Consider the following 19,154-nt stretch of genomic DNA (forward strand, 5'->3'; position numbering starts at 1 on the left):
GGCCACATAAAGAGGCCACTTGGAGAAACTTCAGCCAAGAGTCCCAGCTAGGGTCCCAGCTAATGGTCAGCTGAACTGCTAGCTGATAATAGTTGAGTCTTCATGAGCTGATGCTGAGTGGAAGAGAGACAAACTGAGCCTGCGACACTCGGTACAAACTGCAGTTTCTCAAGTAAAATAAATGTTACTGTTTTAAGCCACTAATTTTGAAGCAGTTCACTGAACATCAACAGATAATAAGAACACTACTAGATGAGTTAAGAACAGATTAAAACCCATTAAAGGTGGTATTTTTCTGTACTAGACCACACTTCAAAGAATACAGCAACTGCACCATACCTAATATCTCCTAATATCCACCCCCTATATCCAAAAAAACTACTAAACTCTTGACAAACCCTGACCTGGCCACCTAGCCTGCTGATACCAGCGAAGCAGATGGGTGACATGTTCCTAACTCACACATACGAAGTATGAAACAGAGGCAGCCAGACATAATTCTGTACCACACATATGCTACAGACGATCTCCAGCCAGTTGGTACTTACCAACCAAAAACCCAGGTATCACCAGCAATCAACAACACTCAAAGATTTGGCTCTTTTTACTTGTTTATTTAAGTAGGCTTCACACCCAGCATGGAGTCCAACACAGAGCTTGAATTCACAGCTTTGAGGATCAAGACCTGAGCTGAGATCAAGAGTCAGATGCTTAACCAATTAAGCCACCCAGCTACCCCCTCCCCCAGATTTGGCTTTTGTAGTATGAAAGATAATTCATGATCCTTTGGATTTAAATTTGGCTACCCCATTTGTCCTATCCTGAACCTCATCCTTGAGAGCCTGCTTTAACTCTGGGATGGTGCAGGTTCCACGCTTGGCAGTAAAGCTTTTTCATTTTGTGCTCAGTCTTTGGTCTCGAAGAGTCGCTAGGCTTTAACATTTTGGAGGTCCCACAGAGAGATGATTGAGCTACCCAGTGAAGCTGACACACTACGGACACTTAAGAATCTACTGAGCCCTGGATTTAGGAGGTTTCTGACACCTTCTGAGAGTGATTCAGCTAATTTCAGCTCTGAGTTTGTTCTATTCTGTCCCACAAGTTTCTGTTTATTCTGGCTCAGAGCTATCTGGTTTCTCAAGGATAGAGATGGAGAGGAAGTTTGGTCTCTTTCTTGAGTGACACAAAGAGAGGGGATGCATCCTATATATGTTCTGTTGTCAGTCCACCTGTGTCTTGTCTAAGATTCTTCAGAAAACTCATGGTTTGGGCCAGATTCAAGGACTACAGGTGCTAGAATACTGGCTCCCTCTCAGCCGCCTAGATACTCTATGTGCACGTTTGTCTACCAAATAGTAAAGGAATCTCCTTTTTGGTATTTGCTGGAGGGACTGTCAGTTCAAAGAATCAAGTATATAGATACTCATTATAATCTAAGTTCATGTACATTTCTAATAATATGGCATAATTACACCACGGGTAGTTTATAATTGCAGCAGCCACTTTGGGGAACTTATGATTTCAATAATAACTTCTACTTCTGCAATGCCTTAGAACCAAAGGAGGTAAAACCCCCAAGACAATAGGTCTACCTTCTCAAACTGGCACACCAAGAAATCTAACTACCTCAGTAGGTCAAAATTAACTTCCCTGAAGTATTGCCTGGCAAATGCTAAGGAAAAGGCAACTTATTCTCTGTGCCTAACTTCCTGCCTCTAAAGCTCAGCTTTTCTCCCATCTTCTAAAATCCTAATGTTCTGATTCTTCAGATGAAGACCTCATACTTATCTCCATTTATCATCATGGGTTTCCCTAATATCTTCCTCTCTTAAATATGATGGTCTTATGTCCTCCCTTGTTGCTGAGCACCCACACAGTAAGGATTCCACTAAGGATTTATCACTCTTCAAAAGGTCAAGCTATTATTTCTAAACTTTAGCCCCTGAGGGAATCTCCAAACCCACTGAGAACCCATTGAGGAATTTGGAAGACTTTTAGACACTTCTATTCCCCAGCCTTCCAGAACTTCATAAGCTTATAGAGATGACTAATTTTCCCAACAGAATGTCAAAGATAATTCAAAATAACAAGGCAGGATCCTAATGCAGATCAGATATACCAAATCAGAAGAACGTTTAAAGAAAGTTAAAGACACAGAAAAGTACTTCTGGCCACCCCAGAAACCTTTATTAACAAAGTAGATTGGACCAAAATCTAAAATTGCAAGCTTTAAAATCATTCCTAAACAGAAGATTTTAGGAATTTTAGGAAATATTTTGATACGGACCACCAGACCACCACAAGGTCTTTTCAGCCCTTTAACAGATTAAAACTAAAAATAACCAGATTGGCAAACAGATTATTCAGGTGAGTTACAGCAGAATATTATCAAGGAACTCTAAAAGAACTAAAAGGGTAGGGGAAGCCAACACATCCCGTCAATGTAAACAACTTACTCAAAGTGCTATACTCCCTCCTCTGGCAGATTAAGAACTGTCCTGGGGGAGATGCTGCATCTATAAAAAGTTCAGGCACTAGAAAAGTGACAGTCCTCTAAAAGCCAAGAAAGGAATCCAACAATCCAAGTTAGAGATACACTACAAACATGCCTCAGAGAATTTCAATAATTCCCTATTACATTCTCTGCTGTTACCAGACAAGATAAAGACAATTTTCTGTCCAAGAACAGACCTACAAATTCCTAGTGGGTAAATTCCTAGTGGGTATAGGGTCTTCTGTTTCCACCTTAAATTCCTTTCTACTCTTCCTCACTGTACTAAAAGAACAGTAGTAATAATAATAATAGTTATCACCAATAACTCTCTTATCTTCCGAGTCTCCCAACTTCTACCAATTTCAATTAGTCCATTAGTGTAACCTCTATTCTGCTTAATTTGCTAAGCTGAGGCTTGTTCTTTCAAATTAAATGCTCTGTAAAAAGCGTATGTTTAGAGATCTCAAATGAAAAGTGCACAAAACCAAATTATAGCAGACACCCTTGTCTTTTGCCTGCTGGCATCTCCTAACTGTTAGATACCTGTACTCTTTGAGTTAAAATTTTACTAATACAGGCAGAATACATGGTGCTGACTCCAGTAAGAGTTCAAATTGATCTTTACAAAACTCTGCCTCAGTTACTCCAATTTTTTTTTTAATTTTTAACGTTTATTCATTTTAGAGAGAGAGAGAGAGAGACAGAAAGAGAGCGAGCAGGGAAGGGGCAGAGAGAGAGACAGATCCGGAAGCAGGCTCCAGGCTCCAAGCTGTCAGCACAGAGCCCAATGTGGGGCTCAAACTCATGAACAATGAGATCATGACCTGAGCCTATGTCAGATGCTTACCCAACTGAATCACCCAGGGGCCCCTTAATTACTCCAGTATTTAAACCTGACGTGATTATCAAGAATAAATCTCATATTGAGTCTTTATTAGAAGATGCATTGTCTTTCATAATACTCCCCTATTGCTCCTTCAGAAAATTAATGGCAAAACTAAAGATTTGTTCAAGATTTCATCAATGGAATTGTGATCCTTAGAATCTCAACAGCTCTTGGGGCACCTGGGTGGCTCAGTTGGTTAAATGTCTGACTTTGGCTCAGGAAATGATCTCACAGTTCATGGGTTCAAGGGCTGCTTCACATTCTGTGTCTCCCTCTCTCTCTGCCCCTCCCCTACTTATGCTTTGTTTCTCTCTGTCTCAATAATAAATAAACATAAAAAAATAAATAAATAAAAAGAATTCCAACAGCTTTTAATAAAATACCTCACTTTCCTCAATTCCTTCCATAAGTAATCTAATAACACTGTTCACATCAGAAGCCTATTGCTTATCTTACTAAGACATACCATCCCTATTTGCATTTGGTAGCATTTTCTCTACTCACTCAATGGGTCACACGTGCTACTTAAAACTTTTTTAATTTATTTGTTTTGAGAGAGAGAGCGAGCAAGCACGAGTGCTTGCACGTGTAAGGGAGGGGCAGAGAGAGAGAGGGGAAATCCCAAGCAGACTCCATACTGTCAGCACGGAACCCCACATGGGGCTCGATCCCACGAACCATGGAATCATGACCTGAGCTGAAATCAGGAGTCAGACACTTAACCAACTGAGCCACCCAGGTGCCCTTCTTGTTACTTCTGAGCAAGAGTCAATACTTCTGTCAACTACCTTACCTCTTAGGAAATTCTTTCTTGCTCACTATGTGTAACACTCTTCAACTCTGTTCAAAACCTACTCTTACAGTATCAGTTCCTCCTCAAATAAAGAGGAACTATATGATTACTCAGCATTAACTTTAAAATTAATTATGCCCAGCTCTGATCATGTAGATACCCCTTTTGTCAATGCTGATTTCATACTGTTTGTGGAATGGCTCATCTTTAGAATGACAAAGGCATTCCCCATGCAAGTTACAACTGAATGTGTAGGCACTGGAGCAGGCTTACTGCTCAATGAAATGCAGTGAATCCTTACTTTCCTATCAAATGATCAAGGAATTCATTTCACTGGAGGACTTAAACAGAAACTCTATAATATACTTCTCTTTACTTAGAAACTCCACTGTTCCTATTATCCCTAAAGTTTCAGAAATCCTTCATTCTTCCTAAAGTTTTGCCACTAGCACTAACTGCCATGCAACTATTCCCTCAGAACTCACATAGACTTTCTGTCTATGAAATCATTACAATATGCCTTATACCACTGGGCCCCAAATCCACTAAAAACTTATTCCATACTCTTATATGCAAATCTAGCTAAATACTGTGAAAGACTATACTGCCAGTTTTGGGGAGGGTAACCTGAGTTACTTAGTCTTATCCCCAAGAAATAGAAGTTCCCTTTCCTTGGGAAAGGACCTCACCTAAAAGGCCCATTTCAAGTCCTCCTGTCAACAGGAGTAACAGTCAAGCTTCAAGGTGCTGATGCATGCATTTTTGTCAGAGTGAAAACAAGCTACCAGTCCAAACCACGGAGTAAAACAATTTCAGAAGCAGACTCCAAGAAACACACAACTTGCCCCAGAACCATAGATCAAGCTGATGACTGCACATATAGACAACTTCTAAACAAGATACTAGAACAAACACAGGATTGGTTCTCTTTAAAAATATGATTGTTCCAGTATTTTCGTGGTGATTTAAATCAAATACTGAGTGGTCATTGTGTTCTCTTAGCATAGTGAGACTGAGTTTAACTAGATTTAGTTCCTTGTATGGTGAAAATATATGTTTGCAGGTTAGCCTATGCATTGGCCGCTAGCTATACACCATCATCTCAAGATAGGCCTATCTACATACACTCCAGACACATAGACCCCTTCTGGCCAGTCCATGGCTTCTCTGACCAACAAGCCCATATGTCACCAGCCTATCAACAGCACTTTGCTTTTCTAATATGAAACAGACATACCTCATAGTTTTGGCTTTAAAAGATCTCCATTTCTAATTCCTCTGCTGCTGTCTTCCATAGCTTCCCTAGACTCTGCTAGATCAGGTTCCCTGTTTAGCAATAAAAGTTCTTCATTTGACGCTCAATTTTTGATTTCTAAAGTCTTTCTCTCTTTAGTAATGATTTCTAGGGTTCTCCCCACTATCAAATTTTATCTTTCCCTCTCCCCCTCAAGTTTAACAGCATCAACGAATCCAGAGTCATCAAGGAAGCTTGGAAATTAACTTATCATCCATTTACCTTCCATAGTAAACTTTGTATAGTAGAATTCAGACTGTAACACTTACCTGCTTAAAATCCTTCAATGCCTTGCCAAAACACCTTGGCACACACAGTAGTTTATAATTTGATCCCTGAACACCATCTTCTCAAGCCTAATCTCACTATACTCCTTCACTATTACCCAGTTTATATACCTAGCTATATCCTAATAATCCTTAAAAATTGAGCACAATCATTTCCCAGCAGAAAGTGATCCTGAACACCTACTGTTACTGATCCAGTTTGATTTTCTTTTCTCAGTCCTTTCATGGCACTGTGTTTATCCTCCATCATGGCAGTTACTAAAATACACTGGAAAACCACACCATAAGCTACCTTAGAAACAGAGATGTCTTAGTACCTCTTCTCCTACCACAGTCTGACACAGATCAAACATGCAATAAATATTCTTTTACTAAATGAATCATGCTCTCGGTATGCTGAATTTCTCTACTTTAATGGTCTAAGAGGTCCACTTCTTCCCCTGCCCCAGCTGTATTAAGATATAATGGACCCATGACTGAGGCGCACAACTGATGATTTGGTACAAATACTTATTGCAAAATGATTACTACAATAAGGGTAGTTAACTGAGGTTCACTCCTTAAAGGGAGGGAAAAGCCTTTTTATACAGATACTATCGTCTAAGATGACTTAGAGCTTCAGAAATACCAAACAGAAAAGGAAGATTTGAAATCCAAATTTTTCTCACTTCAAAATCTATATCCTTTCCATCACATTTTGCTGTTTACTTATGGATAAAATCTAAAGAGAAAATAGCTCCCCTCATCTACTGTGGCAACTTCATCCCTCCCCAAAACAGGGTTATAAACTGTAAAGAGTATTTAAAAACCCTTAAGACAAGTTAGAGCAATTTTCATTGCACCAGAATTAAAGAGACAACCAGATCAGTGTTAAGCCACAGTTTCTAAAAAGATAAAATTTCCAGAGGAACCAAGTAATGTCCTGAGAAAGAATTTTGGGAGACTGGGTTTGACGTCCTAGGTCAGAATCTTAAAGATGACTTTTTAGTCACACAGCAGGAAAAAGAAAGGCCAGAGAGAATGACAAATTTTAAGAATAAGAAGCTAAGAAGAACAGCAACATTAACAGAATTTTAAAAACAACATAGCAACAAGAGACAGAAAGCAAACAGAAAAACAGAAGTAAGAGAAAGGAGGCCAGGAAAAACAATCATGATAATCAACAGGTCAAATATCAGAACCAAAGAAAGCGGATTCAGAAACCTCCCACAGGAAGGGCCTAGAACACTCACCAAACAACGCTGCCTTGAAATGACAGTTTTGACCTACAGTCTACAGGAAAGGAATCTGGTGACCTGACTGCAAGAAAAATACTTATCCAAAATGTAGGCTCCTGGCAAAGAAAGTAAAGGCTTAGACCCAGAAGATGTGGATAAAAACCTATAAAGACAATAGCATCAAGTGTTAGTTCGTTTTAGAAGAATGAATGACCTGGGAAATCACAAAAGATTCCTGGAAGGAGCTCTTTAATATTTTGAACAAGCTTCAAGCTGAGAGACATGAAACTAGTTGTATTTCAACTATATGTAGTTTGAACCCAGAAATGCTCTCATATGCATGAAGATTAGCTATGAACCTGAACTCAGTAAACAGGGTCATTTTACAAAAGGAGACAAAGAATGACAGGAAAGACTTAGCCACATGAGGTGACTGGAGGAAATAATCATCTGCTTATTTTGCCCCTAAGTTGTGATGTAGATGTAAGTGGTTATACCAAAGATCCTAGAAGAGTTTTTGGTTTTTTATTAAGAGGCTTCCAAAGTCATGCCTGCATCAAGTAGAAAACCACTTCATTTCACAGATTATCAGCCAACTGGGAATTTCTAAAATTCGACGATCCTACTCAAATTAAATGTCACAAAAGCAAGGGAACCTGTAGCTCCATAAGCACGCCGAGAGCTAACCTGCCAAAGCACAGAAGTTCACCCCCACCACCACACCCAAACTGGTACAACAGGTTGGTGTAAGCAGTGAGGCAGGAGAACTGTGTGCTAATACTATCAGACCTAAAAATTTCTATTTAAAGGCTCTACAACAACCGGTTTATAGCTAATGAAGTAAGAGAGTGAGAGAGAAAACAAATGACAGCCCGTCCAGAATAGAAACAAATGTACCCCAAATAGATTTTTTAAACTATCCTTAGAAAACCTTAAGAATTGCCCAGAGTTTGCCTCTCAGTAGCTGAACCGATGAAGAACAAATTGCTTTTACAAAACTTCTTGAAAGCTCCAGCTAAGAGCTTTCCTTGTACGTGACTGGAAAGAACTTAAACATCCCTGATGCCCTACTTTCACCAGCTCTAGGGTGTCCTTAAAATCAACTACTAGTCAAATGAATTTGTGAGGTCAAGAAAGCTAAAACAAAAAAGTCCACTTGTTTTATCAACGTGGTCATCAGTCTTGGAAGAGTGCTGAGCAAAGACTGGACTAGTGTGTAATGAAAGGTGATACATGGATAGAAACAAGAGTAGACTGCTCTGATCTAAAAATCAAACTTGAAAAGAACAAATGCAGGAATTAAAAGAAAGGGGCTAAAGAAACACATTTTAATATAATGGACACATGTGGACATTTAAATTCTAAAATAATTGTAAAAGGGTACTTGATAGGGCAAAAAGTTTCAGATCCCAAAAGGAAAATTAACCATCCTTGACAAAAGAGGAACACACCTTAATGGGTCTTCTTCAAACACCAGCTCCTCGATCTACTCTTTCATGAGACAAAAGGCATTTAACCAATGCCCACCCCACCCCCAAATTAAAAAAATAAAAACAAAATAAGTGAACTATGACAAGATCCTAAATTCTACTTTGGAATTCATTTTCATACACATTATCGAGTATAAAAAGTATTTACACAATAACTAATATTCACTGAGTTTAACTATCTTCTCAGGCACTGTGCTATGCACTTTATATGAACTAGTTCAAAAATCCTCTGAATTAATACTATTCCGATTCTACAGAAGAAAGTGAAAGGTTAGAGAAAATCAACATATGGTCAGCCTGTGCTTCACTATCAGATACTGCCTCTCAGATCATCTTTTAGCCACCCATCACCCTACTGGTTCTTTTAAGATTCTCTTTTTTAAAAGGGGGAAAGGGAAATTTCAATCTCCAGAAGTTTTGACTTGATTAACTTTTGACATATTAATCACAAATTTCTCCATTAGTTCAGAAGTCTGAAGGTAAAATAGCCAGTGTCCTGTGTAATCCACACCACACGGTTAACAACTCACCATGTCCCAAAAACTCCTAACATCGACCCTCCCAGGAAATAGTTCACCAATTAAACAAAATGAATCTCCAACTGATTACACACTCTCAGCTGTAGAAAGAGACATGGGCAGAAAAACAACTTCTCTTAATTCAAAATGCTCATTTGGTCTTATTTGACCTAAAACCTGGTCCTAAAGGAACTTAAAACATGGCTGTGTCTGACCCCTCCCCCCCCCCTTTTTTTTGGCTCAAGGTATAAGTGAGAAAAAAGGTGCCTGGGAAGAGGGGGAAAATTGTTCAAAGGCCTCCAGACCTGTCAAGAAATTTAAACGATTTAGGAAGACCATTTAAAACAGACCTTAAAGATAGCAAAACACACCTGCATCCAAATTCTACCTCCCTTACACTTAGAAGCTTTGAGCCCTTGTACAACTGACTTAACCATTATCAGTATTTTCTGATGATGATATACTGATAATATTTATATCTACCTACTTCATAGTAGTACTTTTAGCATTTAGATGAGAATTAGGTAAAGAATTTCTTAATACAGGTTTTCTCCACTATCTAAAACTAAACTTTCAGGACAGAACTGTATCACTACCTATTTTCACGAACCAAGAGAAATCTGAAGAGGATTTTCGATTTTACAAAATGGTAACTGCTTCTTTGCTTTAACTCCATTTCAGCTTACAAAAGGCTTCATAGAAATGCTCTACCTTTGGTTAAGCAGGAGAAACTTGTACTTGGCAACAGAGGCACGTGGTATTTATTATAACAATAAAGGGAAGAATCCCTAACGAGAGACTTCTATAACCAGGGTGTTGGGAGTTCATCAGAATCCCTTAAAATCAGAGGGAACAACTTCAAAGAGCAAATGCAGCATGAAAACAGAACCAGAGGCAAGAAACATCTTTTCCACTGACCCCACCACACCCATTACAGTATCATTTGATCCCAGTGAAATATTTGCATTAGCTGGGTAAAAATAGTAAGTGCATTCATTCATTTACATAAGCCCTTTAGGATATATTTACGGGGCAACATAAGAATAACCACAATGTGTCATATTCACTGTACTGCAAGCTTAAATTCCAAGACTTAACCACCTTCATTGATTTGCTGTTCACATGCCATGAATGATTTCAAATTTCAATTAATTAGTGCTATCACAGGTATCAGCAAACCTCTCATCTCTACAATTCTGAGGCTTTAACAGTATGTTTAAAACACTGCACAACTCTCAATACCACACTATTTAGAGGTAACTTAACATACGTAACTACCAAGAGATTAGCCCATAAAAAAGCTATGAAGAATTTTATATTCTCCCTACATACTTTTAGAACAGGATATGCAAACAAAATACTTCAGAAAACAGTGCCCCCCCAAAAACAAACACAATGAAAAAGAACTGTAGCAAAGCACCCCAAGTTGAATTAAATATGCTCAAACAAGAGTTTGGAGCTGTACAAAGACAAAGAACAGAAAGGGAAGAAAGAAAAGGAAAGGATGAAAAGAGTAAGAAAGAGGAGGAAGAGGAAAAGGGCAACAACAATTGACCAAACTCAGGAAAGAAACTGAAAAAGAAGAAAACCACTGCAGAAATGGAGGGGCGGGGCGGGGAATTACACAGTGTCCATGGGAGAACAAAACCAAATGAAAAGCTAAGGGTCACTGAAGAAAGGCAGGAAGACAACCAAGAAAATAAAAATGAGACAGAAGAAGGCAGAAATAAAGAGACTGAATGGAAAGGAGACAAAAGTCAATACACATACATATAATTAGGAGTCTCCAAGGAGAGAAAACAAAATAAAAGATTTTTAGAACTAGTATTTAAACTCACAATACGGGGCAACGGGGCACCTGGGTGGCTCAGTTGGTTAAGCCTTCAGCTTCGGCTCAGGTCCTGATCTCACAGCTTGTGAGTTCGAGCCCCGTGTCGGGCTCTGTGCTGACAGCTAGCTCAGAGCCTAGAGCCTGGAGCCTGCTTCCGGTTCTGTGTCTCCCTCTCTCTGACCCTTCCCTGCTCACGCTGTCTCTCTTTCTCTCAAAAATAAATAAAAAACATTAAAAAATAAAAAAAACTCACAATTCAAAATGACTTTCTAGAAATAAGAGAAAGCAAATCTACATATTGAAAACAGCCCATCATATACCTGGGAAAACTGACTCAAACAAACTCGGACACATTATCCTAGTAAAACTGGACTTTGAAGACAGAGAAAGAAATCCCCAGAGCTTCCAGGCTCAAACTTCTCAAGAACCCATAGCAAGGCAGCTGGGGAGAGGCATTTTCAAGAAATTCAAGGAAAGGAGGTGCTAGCCAAGTGTTTCACATCAAGCAAAACAGTCTTTCAAGTATCATGACTTAAAAAATAGTTCTTTCCAAATGTACAAGAATTCAAGAAATAGCCTATCCATGGACCTCTCCTGAGGAGTCTAACTACAGGATGAGCCTCATCCAAGAAATAAGTAACTAAGGCAACTGAAGCATAAAAAAAGAAGACATGAATGAACAAAGGTAAAAGCACAGTATACAAATACTGTATGTTCTGACAGATTTTACATGAAGCACACATACACACAAAACCATCACTCATCATATATTAGGACCACCCTCCTGCCAAATATCAGACATTTATAAAGTAGAAACATTACAAACATCTCTGAAAAACAATTAAATGCAATCAGTGAAATGAAATCCCTTATTATTGATTATAATGCTTCACTCATCATTAAAATAACATTGCATTAAAATTAACTTATGAATTTAATGAAATCCAAATAAAACTACTAGCAATTTTTTCTGGAGCTGAAAAAATGGATACCTATGTACATATGAAAAATATCACAAAACGGCTAGGAAAACACAGAAAAGTTAAAGCCGTAGGAGGAAAGGACAGTAGTCCTAGCAGATACTGAAACACACAGACATCAGTATTAGTGCATTAACAGACAGACGGACAGAGTAGAATAAAAAGTCCAAGAACAGACCCAATTACTTCAATGTTTTCCCATATTTGATATACATCCCTCATATAAAAATAGCACATATGCCAAATGAATCATTTGGGATATGAATACGTGAAACATCTGTTTACATGATTTTTGTCACTAAAGCTATAACTGATCTCCAGAAGGGACAGATTGCCTCGTTCAACCTTCCATACATCCATATAGCAGCAATACCATACTCCGGGCCTTATTTTGACAAAGCAGGTAACAGAATGAATGAATGGATATTGACAGGCAATGAGGATAATTTGCCTCAGAATCAACTGAGAACTGCAAATTCACCAATTACTGTGAATATTAATATGTAAAGCTTTTTGCCAAGGAAGTGTAATGACATCCTGAAGTAATCTTAGATCATTTGCAGCTTGCTCTGTTTAACACTAAAAAATGACATCCTAGACACAAAAGACTTTTTGGTGCTTTATTCTTAAAATGAGGCAAACTTTGAGGGTTTATTAAAAGTAAATGAAAAACTTCAAACTATCAAATACAGTAGCAGAAATGTTTATTACATTTAAATTTACAATAGTTCCGTGCAACTCTTGTTGGGTCCTTTATGCTACCCTCAACTATGGTGGTCATTATTCCAGGGTATTTATTGTCTTTAACCCTAGATTTTTATGCCATTTGTGATTTTAGGTCTTCCTAAGTCCTGTATTTGTTGTCTTGTAAGTACTGCCTATTACTTCCAGTACAATAATGAATAAAAGCAGTAGTACTGGACTTTCTGAACTTATTCCTGATCCTAAAGAGAACACTTCTACCATTTGATCATTTAGTGTGATTTTTCCTTTAAGATTTTAGTAGATAATCCTTATCAAGTTAAGAAAATTTCATCCAAGCTTAATTTTCTAATAAGAATTTTTTAACATAAGTGGGTGCTCAAATCTGTTCCTGAATCAATTTTGATGAAAATATGCTTTTCCTATTTTATTCTGTTAATGTAGTGATCACTTAACATGATGCTATAGTTAAATAATCCTCCATTTTAGGAAAAAAACCTACGTGGTCAAGATAAATCTTTTGTCATTATTTTCTAGCTTTATTATTTCACATTTTGAAAGGGGTTAAACATTACTAAAATCCATTTACTAATCATATTTAGGACAGAATTTCCTTCAGCATACATGCACAGAAAATATGCTCAAATTTGCTGAAGAGACCACAAATTCTCTTTGTGTATGCTTAGAATCAGTCTCTCGTTAAAGTACCATATTTACAGGCTTATTATGACATCAAAAAAGAGGCCTCAGTTCAATGTGATAAAAAAATTCACATTTTTTCCACAAGAAATAAGCAAGTTTTCTAGTCTTTTATCTCTCAGAAAAATTATCAATTCTAAATGTAATCACCTGTGTGGGGGGAAAAAGACGTTTAAAAAGAGCTATCCAGAAACTACTGCCTTTAAAAGTCATTTTAGGGAGCACCTGGGTGGCTCGGTTAAGCATCTAACTTCAGCTCAGGTCATGAACCCACAGTTTGTGGGTTCCAGCCCCATGTCAGGCTCTGTGCTGACAGCCTGCTTCAGATTCTGTGTCTCCCACTCTCTCTGCCCCTCCCCAACTCAAGTTCTATCTCTCTTTCTCAAAAATAAACATTAAAAAAATGTTTAAGTCATTTTAATATCACTGGACATAATCCAACCACTTAAATTGCTGTCACTATTATTTAAAATTGGGAACAAAAGGAGACCTGTATGTAGTATTTTTTTAAGTGTCCATGTTATATAATGCAAGAAAATAAAATGAATCCGTTTTTATTAAACTTTTCTTAAAAAGTTAAAATCTGGCATAGTAATTATGTCAATTTTAATAATGCCAGACTAGATCTTTAAGCAATATTAAATGTGAATCTCAACACAACCATTTTTGGTTAATTTATGGTTCTGTATGGCAAAAGTTACCATAAACAAAATTTGTTTTAAATGACAACAAAATAGAGAGTTTAACAAAGAATTAATATCCAAAACATATAAAGCCTTCTACCAATCAATCTGGGGCACCTGGATGGCTCAGTTGCTTAACCTTCTAATTCTTGGTTTTGGCTCAGGTCATGATCTCACATTTTGTGGGTTCAAGCCCTGCATCAGGCTCTGCAGTGGCAGTGTGGAGCGTGCTTGGGATTCTCTTCCCCTCTCTCTTTGCCCTTCCTACATGCTCTCTCTCAAAATAAATAAACTTTAAAAAAGGGGGGGGGCAGGAGCCTGCTTCAGATTCTGTGTCTCCCTCTCTCTCTACACCTCCTCCACTCGCATTCACTCTCTCTCTCTCAAAAATAAATAAAAATTCAAAAAAAAAAAAAAAGGGTTCCTGGGTGGCTCAGTTGGTTAAGCATCCTACTTGCATCTGACTTCAGCTCAGGTCATGATCTCACGGTTTGTGGGTTCTAGCCCTATGTCAGGCTCCGTGCTGACAGCTCAGAGCCTGGAGCCTCTCTCTACTCCTCCCCCACTCACACACTGTCTCACTCTGTCCCTCAAAAATAAATAAATGTTTAAAAAAATTTTTAAAGAAGAAAGAAGAAAAGAAAAAGAAAAATTCAGAATAGGGGCAGGCACCTGGGTGGCTCAGTCAGTTGAGTGTCTGACTCTTGATTTCAGTTCAAGTCTTGGTCCCAGGGTCCTGGAATCAAGCCCTGCATTGGGCTCCATGCTCAGCATGGATTCTCTTAGATTCTCTCTCTCCCTCTCCCCTGCTCATGCTCTCTCTCTCTCTAAAATTAAAAAAGAAAGAAAAAAATATTCAGAATAGAAAAATAGTTAAAACAAACACAAAATTTGCAGAAGCAGAAATGGCAGATACAAATATGAAAATATGGGGGTGCCTGTGTAGCTCACTTCATTAAGCTTCCGACTTCAGCTCAGGTCATGATCTCTTGGTTTGTGGGTTTGAGCTCCACCTGGGGCTCTGTGCTGACAGCTTGGAGCCTGGAGCCTGCTTCAGATTCTGTGTTTCCCTCTTTCTCTGCCCCTTCCCCGCTCACACTGTCTCTCTCAATCATGAACAAACATGGGAAAAAAATGAAAATATGATTACCATATTAAGAATCAAAGAAGTTAAGCAAACAAACATCATGGTAGCATTTTAACCCACCAAATCGGCCAAAATTTAAAAGGTCTGTTAAAATTCAATGTTTTTCAGAATTTTATAAAAAAATGATTTTTTGTAACAACACATAGCCATGAATGTAAATTAATACATCCTTTTTGGAGGGCAATTTTGCACTATCTCACAATATTCAAAATTCAGTTACCCTTCTCAGGAATTCTATAAATATATTCGGTAAACATACTGAAACATGAACCAAAAGATGCACACACCAAAATGCTCACTGGGCCACTATTGATTACAGCTGAAAAGAGACAACCTAAATACTCAGCTAACAAGAGTCCTCTATTTTTAATCACTGAATTGTATTTTGTATGATATATAATATGGTTAAAATTAATTCATGACAAAGTGAAAAAGTCATGGAACACCTGAACAGTATAATTCCATTTCCATGTTTTATTAAGAAAAAACCATGTGAGGGGCACCTGGGTGGCTCAGTCAGTTAAGCATCCAATGTCAGCTCAAGTCATAATCTCACAGTTCATGGGTTCAAGCCCCGCATCGGGCTCTATGCTTACAGCTAGCTCAGAGCCTGGAGCCTGTCTTCGGATCCTGTGTCTCCCCCTCTCTCTGACCCTCCTCTGCTCAAACTGTCTCTTTCTCTCTCAAAAATAAATAAAACATTTAAAAATTTTAAGAAAAAAAAAAAAGTATGTGAGCGTATACAAGTCAAATGCATAGAACAAATCTAGAAAAATACAATGAGCTGTGAACAGTGGTTACCTCTAGGGAAGAGAGACATGAGGCTCAAAGGCTAACTTTACTTTTCACTCTATACACTTCTATATTGTTTGAAATTTTTAGTGAACATGTATACATGTATAATTAATGAAAAGATGTTTAACATTTACTACTTCCTGGGTTTTTAAATAATTTATATTTCAAAAATTAGCATTATAGAGACTAGATTTGCAGTTTTTTAAAACAATACTTCTAAACTTTATGAGGTATAGTTGATATATAATATTAGTTTCTAAATAATTATATATGTACCAGATTGTTTCTCCTTTTGTTCTCTGAATAGTTTTAAAGCTTCTGAAAGTTGGACACAAACTTCTAAATTCCACTTCAAAAGCAGACTATGATTGAAACTTTATTTCATACTAATAACACTTGTTGGTTACAAAACCAGACAGCCATACAATCTAAGAATCTTGTGAAACGTTCATATATATTTATTTTTTTTAATTTATTTATGTTCTAACTCCAAGATGACTGGTTTAAGAGTGCATGAAAGGTACTGATTTTTCTGTGGTTTTAAGAAAAAGAATCACTAGGCATAAACAAAGACATAAGAATACACATTAAACTCATTAGTATATAAATGTAATTTTCATATACACACATACCTCCTCAAAGATAATATATTAACCATACTTTGTAGCAATTAGGACACATTATGACAAACTGTCAACACAAAAAAATAAAAGTCATAAAACCAACCATCCATCAAATTCAAATTTCAAACACAGGAAAAAAGATACTCTTGTCACAGATTAATTCTTATACAACAAATAGCTAAGTTTTTGATTATTTGCACAGAGAAAAACATAAATCAATAGAAAATTATAGGTATTTATAAAATATATATAGAAAAGGGCATCAAGCTGTATATGTATGTGTAGCCACAAAAGGCTACCTGAAGTTTTTTCCTTAAAATATAATCTAACCTAATGTCATAGACATTCCATATTTGTGTTTACTTGTCAAATACGTTTTAGAAACGTGTTCTGAGAAACCAGTTTTTCCATTAAAAAAAAAACTCTAAGTCCCATAATCAGTTGTCAAATATTTCATGCCAGGCAGAAACATCACAGCCCTATTTTTAAAAAACAAAGAACATTATGCATACCCTATGAAAGGAGTCTGGAAGTACAGATTAGACATATTCCCTGCCCTTAAGAATTTTATATTCTAGTTGGGAATCCATGACTAAAAAACATAAAGCTCCTATCAAATTAGTGCCAAATTGAACTACTTAAACACATCAGCACAAGAGTGACTCCAAAATGGGAAAATCTAATTAATAAAACAAGTATTTACCAAGCACCCAATATGAAGGTACTGTGGAATATAAACACCATAACAAAGTTCTAGCATCCAGCAAGCAAGGCAGTTTAAGACAAACAAGCACAACAGAAAGCATTTAACAAGTGCCTTAAGTACAAGCAAAGAATTCTGAGATTTCAGAGAAAAGAACTCAAACTAGCTTCTAAGTTATCTGAAGAAGCTGTATGAGAGGTATAATTTTAATTCTAAGGATGGGTATGATTTTTAATCAGCAGAGATGAGACTAGAGAAGAGGTAATGCAGGAGAAAGAAAGAAACTAAGACCAAATTTTTAAATGGAAGGGGCAAGATATATGAGAGAGTAAAAAGAAACATTCCAAGTTCTCTAGAATCTAGGTTAAATGGGGAAAAGAGAAGGTTTCAAGGGTAGACTGCCTTAAATTTTGGAATGGTCTGAATGACAGACGAAGTCTGGACGGTATCCTGTCAACAATAGGGAGATATTAAAGGTTTCTGAGCAGGAGAAAGACATGATCAAAGTGAAGCTCTAGGTAAAATTAATCTGATAGTGATGTCCAGAATGGACTGCAAGGACTCAAAGCAGAAAAACCATTTGTTAACTACAGCAAGAATCTCAGTCTAGTGTAATAAAGACTGACTTATTGTAATGGAATGAATTAGAATGGAAAAGGAAGGGATGGGTCAAGAGAGATTCCAAAGCAGAAAAGGCAGGGCTTGACAGTTAGGGTTGGGAAGAAGGGGGAATTAATTATAAATTCAAAATTTCTCCCTTTTTTGGAAATGTTTATTAACTTCTGACTACCTACTGGATAAAAAATTCAGATTCCTTCACCTATCATTTAAGTCACTGTACAATCTAACCTCGGGTGTTTCTTTTCTTCCCCTCTCTACCCTACTCCACATATATAACTCGGCATTTTATATCATTTGCGTTAGCTCATGCTGCTCTACCCGATGATTAGAACAGCCTGAGTCTAGAAGTGGGCGTAGAACCCTGGAATGACTTGGATTGAGAATGGGACAAAAAAGATTATCAAAAGGAATAACAATAGGTTAACAAGAGAAAGGGACAAAACCACAAGCATCCTCTACTTCAGCGGTAGGCAATAAAACTGGTAATCGATGATTGCATCTGGAGGAGACACATTAAGAAAATAGGCGGCAGATGGAAATTAATATTTTCACTGTAAAATCTTCATACAAGCTAAATTTACCATATACATTTAGCTCATTCATTAAAAAAATTTTTTTAATCACATACAAAATATACAAAATCCAGGTAACAACTCCCCTCAAATCAATTACAAGAGCAGATCAAGCACAAAGTCTTCTTCATAGTTCAAGCTAAATAACTTCCCCAAGGACTCTTTGATCTTGTCCCATCTCACATAGCAAAGGTAAAAACTTTTAAAAAGAGAAAAAGGCAAAGTATGTCTTTGCCTATTAATATAAATCTATTTTTAAACTTAGAAAGTAATTTCTCTATTAAAGCACACTTATGGGCCACAGATGATTAACAAAAGAAAATGTTTCAATATAATTCCAAAATGTAAGGTAATCCCTGGATAATGTCTTCATTTTCTCGTAGTTTACAGTAATTTCCAAAACTTCTAAAATACATCTCTATTATTTTGTAATCAATTTTCTTAAATATTATAAAATGAACAATAATTTCAGCCTTTAAAATACAGCCTAAGGTTTTATTATTTAATAAACAAGCTTTGAATTCTCCTTATATGCTTGATACAAATTACATAAAATAAGTCCCTCAGGTAGGTTTCAGCCTAATAAGATACAGCATTAAGCTCAGTAAGTTTCTCAAGGGATATGTCCATAGACAGGTCCTTAAATTCTATCTCCAAAATTAACTAAAAGCTTAGGGAACATGTAATGTGTGTCCAATCCAAATTCCTAGATTACTTAAGGCTTCAATGCTAAAATGCATTCAGACTGATACGCAAACTGAAGCATGCAAGATCCTGAAACAGTCCTTAAGATATTACTAACTAGGGCAAAAGGAGATT

This window comes from Suricata suricatta, chromosome 17 (genome assembly GCF_006229205.1).
Source record: "Suricata suricatta isolate VVHF042 chromosome 17, meerkat_22Aug2017_6uvM2_HiC, whole genome shotgun sequence".
Classification (NCBI taxonomy): Eukaryota; Metazoa; Chordata; class Mammalia; order Carnivora; family Herpestidae; genus Suricata; species Suricata suricatta.